Source organism: Pan troglodytes, chromosome 3 (genome assembly GCF_028858775.2).
Source record: "Pan troglodytes isolate AG18354 chromosome 3, NHGRI_mPanTro3-v2.0_pri, whole genome shotgun sequence".
Taxonomy (NCBI): domain Eukaryota; kingdom Metazoa; phylum Chordata; class Mammalia; order Primates; family Hominidae; genus Pan; species Pan troglodytes.
In genome coordinates, this window is record NC_072401.2 from 47612759 (window position 1) to 47625957 (window position 13199).

General features: G+C 42.5%; 1 protein-coding gene across 4 annotated transcripts in view; it reads left to right on the forward strand.

The window, feature by feature from the left end:
* The window catches only part of TMEM150C (transmembrane protein 150C), an 80112-nt gene that overhangs the window by 27230 nt on the left and 39683 nt on the right, over positions 1–13199 (forward strand). The window lies entirely within an intron of this gene.

Consider the following 13199-nt stretch of genomic DNA (forward strand, 5'->3'; position numbering starts at 1 on the left):
CCACAACACTCCCAACCCGGCCTGGGACATTTGACAATGTCAGGAGATATTTTTGGTTGTTGCAGCAGGGAGGGGGGTGCTACATACATCTAATGGGTAGAGGCAGGTATGGTGCTAAACACCTTAGGATGCACAAGTCAGCCCCCACAACAAGGGATTATTCAGCTAAAATGTTAATAGTGCCTCTGCTGAGAAACCCTATTTTAAAAATTAACTTACACTAGCAACCTTCCCCATATTAGATATTCTTTAATGCATAAACTACTGCTGCTACCCAGTCTAGAACCTACTACAAAGAGTTGCTCATATGAGAAACAACTCAATCCCAGGTCAATGGCTACATTTCCTTGGGTGTTCCCTTTTTTCTTCCAACTTGAAGGCCCTTTTAGATGTTTTATTACATATTTATACATATGGGCCACACATCCTGACTGGGAATTGCATGGTTTCTCCTTGTCACTGTACCTCTGAGGTGTACCTGTGGCTTCCCCACCTGAATTGCTTCTATACCATTGCTACAGTTTGAATCTCCCCTCCAAATCTCATGCCAAAACTTAATTGCCATTGTGATTGTATTGAAAGGTAGGACCTTTAAGAATGATCAGGTCTTGACAGTTTCACCCTAATAAATGGATTAATGCTGCTATTGAGAGAGTGGGTTAGCTGTCACGGAAGTTCAGCCCTGTTTTTCTCCGTCTTGTGCTTGCCCTTCCCCACCATTTGACACCTTCTGCCATATTCTTTCCCTGCAAGAAAGCCCTCACAAGATGCAACCCCTTGATCATGGACTTCCCAGCCTCCAGGACTATGAGCCAAATCAACTCCTATTCTTTATAAATTACCCAGTTTGTGGTATGCTGTTATAGCAACAGAAAATGGACTAAGACAACCATGTAGCATCAGATTCATCCAAACAAACCCTCCAAACTGGGTGAAAAAGATGCAGCAGTTCTCTGGTGTATGCAAGAATTGACACAGAAACAATTTTACTTCTGTTGTAACTTAACGTAGGAGTCTGTCTTGGTGCTGTTTATTCAGTTTTGTTGATTTGTTTGCTGGGTTTTTTACAAAACCACATTATTTTTATTACTAAAGTTTATGATATACTTTCTTTAAATACTTTGTGTTTAAGTGTATTATACACTTTAACATGTTAGGCCAGCCCCCTTCATGGCTCTCATTCTAGGTGAAGTTGGGATGTTCGTGGAATTTTATGAAACCTACATAAAGCTGTGGTTTCTAAATTTTAATGTGTATTACAATCACTTGGGGAGCATGTTAAGAAGACAAGTTTCTTGAAAACTTACCCTCCCTCTGCTCCAATTCTATAAGATGGGCATCTGTAAACCAGGAATCTGCATTCTAATCAGCATCTGAGGTGATGTTTGAGGCAGTAATCCTTGGACCCCATTTAGAGATACGCTGCTGTAAAGTAATCTGCACAGAATTGATAACTTTTTACTGTCTCTCCATTTATTTGGGATGTCTTTTTATCTTTTAGCAAAGTTTTCCCTTTATATGTTACATCTTGCACATTGTAAATGGCTTCTTTTTTCTATTATATCTTCTAATTATTTTTGCAAGTACACAGAAAAGCTGTTGATTTTTAGATATTTATGTTGTATTCAGCCACTTTGCTAAGCTCTATTGTTAAATGTAATAGTTTTTCAGTTAAATCTTTTGCAGGGGTGAGGTGAGGGGCTTAGTTGGTAAATAAGCCTATCACCTGGAAACAAATTATTTTTGCCTCCTCCTTTACAGAATTATACTTGTTATTTCTAGCTGTTCACATTGTCCAAAGCTTCCAGAACATTGCAAAATAAACGTTGCAAAATAAACACTAATAGAACCCACCCTTAATTTGTTCCCATAACAACCCTGTAAGTTGTGGTGGCCTACTCTTTCTTTATATTCTAAGTTTTATTTTCTAGAATAGCAATTTCTTACCAACTGTGAGAGACTTTGTTCTCAAATGTAGCTTGTCTGGCAGAACTCCAGTTACCAAAACCAAGATTTCAAAGGGGATTAGGGATAAAGCACCAACTTTGGTTTTGGATCTGTAACTAAATGCAGTAATGTGAAAGTTCTAGATGGTAACCTCTTCTAAAACAAACCAGATTTGTTAGTATTGAAAGCTGGACTGATAGGTAACTTTTTTCCTGATTTACATTCTTTCATTGTGCGGATAACATTTCTGAGGCTTTATATTTTATTGAGAGGCTGATGCTTTGAACTTGGTCTTCCTTATTTGTTTCTACAAATCTAGCTTAACTACTCCTTAAACTATGGTCATTGAAAAAATTATCAAAGTACTTACTGGCATGTTTGAGAAAGCTGCCTGACAATCCATATATTGAAAAGATGGAGTTAAAAGAGATCTTTCTGCAGTACCAATTGATAAAACTGGTTATGAGATCTAAGGACAGTAATAATTGATGTCTTTTTTGTTTGTCTGTTTAAGACATAAACGGTAGATATGTAAAAAAATTGATAAATAACTGTAAAACTGCATCAGCTCGAAACTGTGAGAGTTGATATATTTTGTTCAGAAATAAAATTGGCTTGTAGTTTTCTTTTTTTGGAGATATGCTTATCAGTTTTTGGCATCAGAAATAGCCTATAAAAAAGTTTGAGTAGCTTTCCATAATTTTCCATATTTGAGCATAATTGATTTAGCATTAAAATTAGCTTTTCTCTAAAAGTTTGCAACTGTTAAAGGATAGTTGTCAGAAAAAGATAAATTCATGACTCTCATACAAATATATAAATGAATGCGTTACTTTATGGTACACGTTAATTAGTGAGGGAATCAGGCAGATGTTATAACCAGTTAAAAAGAGAATTCAGAAAGTGGACACATCTATGGAACAACAACATTGATTCATAAATATTGAAATAAATGTGCAAATGGAAGCAAAAGTCATTGTTTTGTGGGAGTGTGGAAGAAAGAATAGTCAATTAAACGTTTACTTGAGGCCGGGCGTGGTGGCTCACACCTGTAATCCCAGCACTTTGGGAGGCCAAGGCAGGTGGATCACGAGGTCAGGAGATCAAGACCATCCTGGCTAACACAGTGAAACCCTGTCTGTACTAAAAATACAAAAAATTAGCCGGGCGTGGTGGTAGGCACCTGTAGTCCTAGCTACTCGGGAGGCTGAGACAGGAGAATGGCGTGAACCCAGGAGGTGGAGCTTGCAGTGAGTGGAGATCATGCCACTGCACTCCAGCCTGGGCAACAGAGTGAGACTCTGTCTCAAAAAAAAAAAAAAAAAAGTTTACTTGACAGAACAGAATTTGCATGTCTATAGACAAGAATTATTTTGCCTTGCTGTAACCTATAACTTAAAGTTCTATGTATATACAATTATAGATGTATGTATATACATACATATATACACACACATACCCCCATCAGTACAAATATATATTATAGATACTTTTATAACGCTACTTTGCATATCTTTCTTAAGACACTTGATATTTTAATTTTCTAGAAGCAGCTCTAGGATTTCTTCATGTTAATTTTGGTGTCTTAAAAAGCTCATTGATTGTCACTTTTACTTTGTTATTGTCACCCTCGTGGTTTCCTTATATGTTTCTTTCTAAATTCATGAAGAGGGTGCATCTTTTTCTCTTCCTTCCCTCCTTTCTGTCTCTACTATAATGAAAATATCTAAGACCACCAATTTATCCCTGAATATAGCCTGGGCTGCATCTTCCTACATATTTGACAAATCCAGAAATATTTGCATTTCAATTTGCATTCTCACCAGCATTGTCATTTTGATTAAAAGTTTGCTAACTTGATAAGCAAACATGTTATCTTGTCTTATTCATACTCTCTTTTCAGCTCTTATTATCAGCCTATACAAATGCTCAGTACTAATGTGCTGTTTTACTGTAGCTCTCTCAAAAAAACAAAATCTTTCTTTGATCCTGACTGTTCTTTGAACTATTGCTCCATCTGTTTGTTTACAGCCAAAGTTCCTCCCATCCCTTTCTCCACTTAATTATAACCTGGTTTCTGACCCAGTGCCCTACTAAAACCTTTCATGCCAATGTCACCAATGACCTCTGAATTGCTAAATCCAGCAGACTCCTCTCAGTGCTAGTCCTGGTTGAACTCTAAGGACATTTGACATTGTTGACCACCTCTTTGTCTTGCACCTTTCTTTCCTTGGCTTTCATGACAACATTCTTTCCTCATTTTCCTCTATTTCCATGACCTTTTTTTTTTTTTTTTGAGACAGAGTCTTGCTCTGTTGCCCAGGCTGGAGTGCAATGGTGCAATCTCGGCTCACTACAACCTCCACCTCCCGGGTTCAAGCACTTCTCCTGCCTCAGCCTCCCACGTACCTGGGATTACAGGTGCGTGCCACTACGCCCAGCTAATTTTTTGTGTTTTAATATAGATGAGGTTTCGCCATGTTGGCCAGGCTGGTCTTGAACTCCTGACGTCAGGTGATCCACCCACCTTGGCCTCCCAAAGTGTTGGGATTACAGGTGTGAGCCACCATGCCTGGCTCTTCCATGACCATTTTTTCAGCCTCCATTCCTCCATTGCCCCCTAAACATGAGTGTTCTCCTTGGCTCCATCCTTTCTTCCCATTCTACATAGTCCACCTGGGTTATTGCAACAGTGACCTTGACTTGAATCAGTACCTCTATGCAGCTGACTTCCAAACCTGTCTTTAACCTCTTCTGAACTACAGGTTATATTTCTGTCCTCGTACTTCTCTCCTAAATGTCTTGAAGGCATCTCAGTGCAGCTCATCCAGACGGGTTTCCTCAGGCACCTTATTTTTCTTCTTGCTATTCCTGTCTTAGTTACTAGATCTTTACTCCTTACTAAGTCTCCATCTTTGCTGCTTTTTATTTTGCTGTATCTGCCCTGCCTTGGCTCCATTTGCCATTGATATGGTTTGGATCTGTGTCCACACCCAAATCTCATGTCAAAATGTAATCCCCAGTGTTGGAGGTGAGGCCTGGTGGGAGGTGATTGGATGATGGGGGTTGTTTCTAATGGTTTAGCACCATCTCCCTAGTGCTGTCTCACGATAGAGTTACCATGAGATCTGGTTATTTAAAAGTGTGTGTTACCTCCCCATTCACTCTCTCTTGCTCTGGCCATGTAAGACGTGCTTGCTTCCCCTTCGCCTTCCACCATGATTGTAAGTTTCCTGAGGCCTCTCCAGAAGCTACTATGCTTCCTGTACAGCCTGCAGAACTGTGAGCCAATAAAACCTCTTTTCTTTATAAATTACCCAGCCTCTGGTATTTCTTTATAGCAGTGTGAGAACGGATTCATAACAGCCATCTACCTTTTATGCCATTGTATATTGGCTGCTGATCACTCTGTGGAGACAAACTTAGGAATTCCAGGCCAATTTAGGCCTTCAGTGTGGAACAGGATGTGTTTTTTTTGTTTGTTTTCTTTTGTTTTGAGACAGAGTCTCGCTTTGTCATCCAGGCTGGAGTGCGGTGGCGCGATCTTGGCTCACTGCAAGCTCCACCTCCTGGGTTCACACCATTCTCCTGCCTCAGCCTCCCGAGTAACTGGGACTACAGGCACCCGCCACCACGCCCGGCTAATTTTTTGTATTTTTAGTAGAGACGGGGTTTCACTGTGTTAGCCAGGATGGTCTCGATCTCCTAACCTCGTGATCCACCCGCCTCTGCCTCCCAAAGTGCTGGGATTACAGGCTTGAGCCACCGTGCCTGGCCCCTGAACAGGATGGTTTTTATAAGTCTGTTCACCCTCCTCACACCTCAGGGATTACTCCAAACTCATATCTCTTCACTCCCCTGTATCTCCCACTACCTTCTCTCTCTCTTGTTTCTTCCATCCCTCCTTTGCCCTCCCTCTGACTCCATCTCTCTCACTCTCTCTCTCTAGAGAGAGAGAGAGAGAGATTGAAAGAGAGCAAAAGGCATGATCCAAGCCTTTCACTTTCCTGTGTCTCAGCCCTCCCCTCCTGGGCTGAGGGCCCGTCCTCTGAATTCTCCTGCAGCACATGGAGCCCTACACATTCCCTCCCTCTTTCCATACTTTCAGCCTCTACTTCTTTCCTATTAACCATAAAATATGCTCAATTCTCTATTTTTTGAAAAGCAGATTTCTCTCTTAATTTTTAGGTAGGTTTCCCTTTACTCATGCCTGCACATCTTTCCTTTCTTTCACAGCCAAGCTTCTCTTGAAAGTAACCCACATTTACTTTCTCTACTTCCCCACCTCCCTTTCATCTTACATCATTGCAGTGGGAAGTCTGTCTCCACAGTCCTGCTGAAACTGCTCTGATAAAGGCCATCACTGATCGACTTACTAGCCAATCCCTTGACCTCTCTCCAGCCCTCACCTGTGGCATTTGAGACAGTTGACCACTCCTTGACCTTCATAACAAAACTCTTACAGGTGGGCATAGTGGCTCATACCTGTAATCCCAGCACTTGGGGAGGCCAAGGCAGGAGAATCGCTTGAGCCCAGGAATTTGAGTCAGCCTGGGCAACATAGTGAGATCCCATCTCTAGAAAATGTCAAAAAAATTAGTCAAGCATGGCACATGTGCCTTTGGTCCCAGCTACTTGGGAGGCTGAGATGGGAGGATTGCTTGAGCCCAGGAAGTCGAGGCTGGAGTGAGCTGTGATTGTGCTACTGCACTCCAGCCTGGGCAACAGAGCAAGACTCTGTCTCAAAAAAAAGAAAAAGGAAGGAAGGAAGGAAGGGAGAGAGGGAGAGAGGGAGGGAGGGAGAGAGGGAAAGAAACAAAAAACAACTCTCTTGTGCTTCTGCTGTTTCTCTGATCGTTCCCATTCCCCTTCCTTGGCAGCATCCCCTTTGTCCTCCCACTGCTGGTGCTTCTCTGTCTTTGGCTCTCCTGTGCTCTGTGCTCTCCTCCCCTGCCTTCCCGCTGGCTCCTCTCTCCCTTCACACACTCTCCGTGTGTGCTGACTGCCCCCTGCTTTCATGTTCCCTCTATTACCACTCTGTGTAGACTCCCAAATCAACACGTCCAGCCTGACCACTTACCTGAACTTGAGACCCTGGTTGTCTCCTGCCTTCTGTACATCTCCACTTTTGTGCCTCAAAGACACCATAAAACTTGATGCATCCAAGACAGTAGGTAAAGAGGACAAGGATACTTTGGGAGGCCGAGGCGGGCAGATCACAAGGTCAGGAGTTCAAGACCAGCCTGGCCAATATGGTGAAACCCCGTCTCTACTAAAAATACAAAAATTGGCTAGGCTTGGTGCACACCTGTAGTCCCAGCTACCCAGGAGGCTTAGGTAGGAGAATCACTTGAACCCAGGAGGCAGAGGTTGCAGTGAGCCAAGATTGCACCACTGCACTCCAGCCTCGGCGACAGAGACTCCATCTAAAAAAAAAAAAAAAGGGACGAGGAAAAGTAACTAGAAATAGTAAGAGAGAGAGGAGAATGAGAGAGGGGGCTGTGGGCAGGGGAAATTAATTTCCAATGAATTTTTATGCATATCTCCATTTGCCTCTGCTCTGTTTGGAACACGTGCCATCTTCATCCCCACCTTTTTTCACTAGAGCTGTGGTTCTCAAAGTGTGGTCCCCAGGCCAGGAGCACATCAGCATCACCTGGGAACTTGTAGCAATACAAATTCTCAGGTTTCACCTGGGGCCTACTGAGCCAGAACTTCAGAGGTGGGGCCCAGCAATTTCTGTTGCAATAGCCCGTGCAGGTGATTTTGATGCCTGCTGAAGTTCGAGAGCCCCTGCACTGGTGAATGACTCATTCTTCATGGCCCAGCATCAGTGCTGCTTCACCTGCAGAGCCTTCCCTGGTCCTGTCAGTTAGAACTAATGACTTTCTCCTCCATGTTCCTGTAGTACTTTATTCATGCCAATTATATAGCATTTATTCTATCATAGTTAGCTCTTTAGGAGTCCTCCTCCCCCATAGATTATGAGGTCTAAGGTTAATATTAATCTTTGTATTTCTAGCACTGGCCTAGTGCCTGTGCAAAGTGGACATATATTACATTACCACAAATTACTTTTATTTTTCCTGCTCCTATGACCCCTTTTCACTCTCTCCTTGCCTTTTCTTCTTCCTTTCTTCTTTGCTTGAACCTGACTTCGGGATATGAATAAATTACCAGAATGAGACCTTACCAATGAAAGGTAATGTTTTCATTGGATTCAAGCTTTCAACCCGTTTATATCTATCTATCTGTGTTAGGGTTCAAAGAGAAGCAAAACCATGATGTATACACACACAGTTTACAGGGATTTGAGCTTACTTAATTGTAGAGCTGGTTAAACTATGTGAAGCTGTTTTCTTCACTTCTGATGCTGGAGTTAGAAGTCCACTGGGCAGAGAGTTAGGAAGGGACAGATCCATGGAAAGGAGGCATGGAGGGAGAGCACAGGGAAGCAACCCACCACAAGCTCAACTAGAACTCATGAGCATCAACCCGGACCCACAAGGACTCTGGAACCCGGTCAGCCCTCGTCAGCCTTGATGGTGTGAGTGTCCTGCAGAAAGAGGGTACCTTTCGTCATGGAGCTAAACACACTCCTGACCCAGCAGTCAGAGAAGCCCAAGAAGCATCTAGAGGAAGGGGGAGCAGTGGCAGGCCCAGCAGATGCCCCACACCAAGTAGGGGAGCCACAGAAAAACAAGTACGTGTGAGAGCTGCGAAAGCACCTGCCCTGATCCTCGGAGCATAAGAACAGAGTGGCTCTGAACATCTAAAATTATTCCAAAATAAAATGGGAGCATTTTTGTAAATGGCTGCTGCTTCACTTTCACCTCCAAATTATGTGTGAAAATGTCTCTTGTGTCCATTCTCACCGGAAACACACAGGTAAGGAAACTCTGGGAAACACAGATCAGGTGAGCCAAGGTGACACAGTACAAAGCCACCACAATATCTACATGACTGAAGCTGAAATACCTGAGGTTTACTCTGTGAGGTAAAATAGGAGATATGGGCAATTATTTGAAAAAAAAAAAAAAAAGACCCAGTATGATCTGGGTGGTGAGGGAAACCTTTCCTAGATTGGCTGACAGTGGAATCGGTTCTGGAAAGATGGGTAAGAATTACACGGGGAAGACATGCCAGGGGAGACAAAATCATGATTCTTAACCAAAGACCCTCGGTCACCAGTGAAAGGCATAATTACACTCAATATGTAGTCTTTACTGAGGTAGGATAGACTTTAGAAAGACTATCAGTAAAGATCGAAAGCAAGGCCATCTAGTTTTAATTAATTAGAAGACCATCTAAGCATTATAATTAATTGAGAGGTTTTTGTAAGTGGTGAGTGTCATAAAGCATAATAAAGTTTAGTTGTAGTGATAATAGCCCAGGAGTTTGGATTCAACCACTTACTAGCTGTGTGACCCTGAGCAAGATATTAAACCTCTGTAGGCCTTTATATTTTCATTTGTAAGTTGGCAGTAAAAATAGTCTCCACCTTACAGAGCTGCTGTAAGGGATTAATAAGAGAATCCATGTAAAGTACTAGGCAGAATGTTAGGCACAGGGCATATTAACTACTGCCAATATCCTGTCATCATCATTATTATTGTTGTTGTTATTATTTCCCAAGGAAATACTTTTTTAGGCAGGGTGATTCCAAAGGCCAAATGATATGTTTGACCATTCAAAGTACCCGGCCAATTGAGCAGATAGGATCTAGCACTGACTGCCAGAAGAAATGTGTTCTACTTGTTCTTATTGCTTCCTTGGATTCAAATATAGTTGTCCTCATCTCCTCATCCACAACCCCAAAATGTTTTTCTGTACTTTCCTATCAAAGTTTTTTATCTTGGGTGAGAGCAGTGGCTCACACCTATGATCCCAGCACTTTGGGAGGCCAAGGTGGGAGGATTGCTTGAGCCTAGGAGTTTGAGACCAGCCTGGGCTAAATGGTAAAACCCTGTCTCTACTAAAAATACAAAAAGTAGCCAGGTGTGGTGGAGTACACCTGTAGTCCCAGCTATTATGGAGGCTGAGGTGGGAGGATCACATGAGCCCAGGAGGTGGAGGCTGCTGTGAGCCATGATCATGCCACTGCAGTCCAGCCTGAGTGACAGAGCAAAACACTGCCTGAAAAGCAAAAACCAAAACAAAAGAAAATGTTTTTTTTTTCTTTTGCCTAAGAAATGGGCTTTGCAGCCTTTCTCCACTACCTGCTTTTATCAGGCCTTGGGCAAGGACGGTTTTACAACCCAGGGAGCAAACCACAGCCACCCTGCCCACTCATGAGGCTGTGTGCATGTGATCATATGGCCTCCCTGTGGCAGAATTTAGGGACTTGTCTTGTGGGGGCTCGGAAAAACAGACTAATGTCCATCCACAGCCGTGGGTGTCATTTCGTAACCATATTCAGAAGCTGTTAAGCATTTTTCTGCCAGAGAGAAAGGGCTGGATATCTTTTCATCTTTATTAAACAATGAAAAACAAAGAATGGAATGTTATCTTTTAATTAAAGAGCTATTCTACCCCCCTTTCTTTATCCTGAGTATTGAGTTTTCATAAATCTTTATCTCCTGTAAATCTTCAGTCTCATCCCTCCCACCTCCCATCGTTAATTAGATTTTCTGGTTTGTAGCCACTTGAAGTGGAGAAAAATCACTGAACTAGACTTTGGAAACAATACAGTTCTGGTTTTATTACTCAATTTCAGCATGGATCAGATTCTCAGAATGTACTTTCATTTACATATCTGTCTTTTATAACAAAATCTACAGATCCTATCAATGCAACAATTTTTTTCTCCTTTACCAAGCCCCAACTGACTTTATTCCAAACACGCAAATTCACTAGCAGAGTACATTTTAAAGTTTCTATTCATTGAAAGGTGTGTACTGCCGGCCCTGTCTCAGCTGCGTTTGCAAGAATGAAATGCCTCAAGTATTCTTTGTATTGTCACCTCCTACCTCCAAAATATTTCTTGAATTCATTGATTTCACAATGCTTGATTCAGTATACCTGTGTCTCTCTGAGAACATTGCAATAGGTTCCTGCTCCCCCAGTACTATAGCCATGCTGTAATCCTCCTCATCGGTAAAAATCCTTCTCATTTAGTTTGTAATCACACCGTGTTTCTGTGGCTTTGTTTGAGCGGTCCCTTACCCAGGATGCCTGTCTAGCTTTATCTACTTGGTGAATTCCTTCCAGACCATCTTAATGTCACCTCCTCTATTCATCAGTCCCAGCTTCCTCAGGTGGGATTATGTTTGCCTTACTCTGGGCTTTGTAGGACTTGTTTGCATTATCAAAGTTGCTACATTTGCATTCGTGATTACGTAATTGTGTCTGTCTCCTCCTCTAGATGCCTTCAGGTTAGAGTCTGTCTTTTTCATAATTGTACCTTCCTACTACCCAACAGAATACCTGATCCAGGTAAGGCACTGGGTAAATACTTATCAGGTGAATGAAAATCTCCTTTTTCAGTGGTTATATAAATAAGAAGGAAAGACATAATAAAGACAATTACTTGAGTAATTTTCTGCAGAGACTAAAGAAAGCTGCAAGTAATTTGTTTGCGATTTAAAAGAAGTGGGTAGATTAAAAGAAATTCACAGCTAAATAATGAAACGTGGGGGTCCCAAGACACGTCTCTCTTTTTTGAAATGTCTACCTAAATGTACAATGAATGTTTTTGGAAAAAGAAAACACAGATTTTTTTTTCAACACAAAAATCAAAAAATAAAATACTTATGAAATAAACTTAGATTCTATAACCTAATTTTGAATTATGGTCATGTTTTAGTTGTTGTGTTGTTTTTGTTTTGTTTTTTGCGTGATCTCGTTTCACTGCAAGCTCCGCCCCCCGGGTTCACGCCATTCTCCTGCCTCAGCCTTCCGAGTAGCTGGGACCACAGGCACCCACCACCACGCCCTGCTAACCTTTTTTTTTTTCTTGCATTTTTAGTAGAGACGGGGTTTCACCGTGTTAGCCAGGATGGTCTCAATCTCCTGACCTCGTGATCTGCCCTTCTTGGCCTCCCAAAGTTGTTGTGTTTTAATAAAGTAGGTTATTTGAGGCCAGGTGTAGTGACTCACACCTGTAATCCCAACACTTTGGGAGACGGAGGTGGGCGGATCACCTGAGGTCAGGAGTTCAAGACCAGCCTGGCCAACATGGTGAACCCCCCCCCCCCCAATCTCCACCAAAAATACAAAAATTAGCCAGGTGTGGTGGCAGGCGCCTATAATCCCAACTACTCAGGAGACTCAGGCAGGAGAATCACTTGAACCCAGGAGGTGAAGGTTGCAGTGAGCTGAGATCACGTCACTGTACTCCAGCCTGAGTTATTAAAAAAAAAAAAAAAAGTTATTTGTGTTGTAGGAGTTATTAAGAAATTATTTTAGGCAAATAGAGAGGAAAAGGAGTCTTTGGGAAGTTTTCATTTTTTAAAGCATTTCCGGAAAGTTTCTTGTAAGGCCCCACCAGGCCGGCAAACTTTGATATACAAATGCAGGCCATTAGAAACTGGGTCCACCCAAAATGGCGATTCCTGCAGCCTTCTCGCCCTTGCCTCACATGTTCCTGGCAACATGGCCACCCCCACATATCCCCATGTGTGTAGAACATCATGGCAATGCATTTGCATATTAAAAGGCGGGGATGAGAGGGCCAGCTTTTTCGCAGGGCTACGTAAATGACACGCCTAGTCAAACCAATCCCCTGAGCCCTATGCAAATCAAACACCGCCTCCTCCAACCTCTGTATATATACCTGACTGGTATCCATGACAGGTGGGGACCTCCTCTTTTGGTTTTGGAGCACCCCCCCGCCCCCATCCCTCTGGCTGTGTACGGGGGAGCCTCTTCCTTCTGCCTTTCTCTTTTCTTTCTGGCCTATTAAACTCCTTAAAACCACTCCTCATGTGTCCGTGTCATTTTATCTAAACTGGCATGAGGACAAAGAACCCTGGTGTTCCTCCACTCATCAAAGCTGTATCATTTGGACCCTACCCTCTGACAAAGATTCTTCATGTGACTAAACTTTAGTCAGGGCTCCTGAACCTTCTACTGGGCCCACCTGTGAATGCCTTGTAAAATCCCGTTTTAGCAAAAAAAAACCCCAGCCTTCAATACCTGATCATTCTCCATGTCGGGTTTCTATTCTCCACCATCCCCCAGGTGACATCTGATCACCCTGGTGTCTTTGGCAAGAATCCCGTTAGGTTGGTTTAGCCAGAATCCCCTCTTAC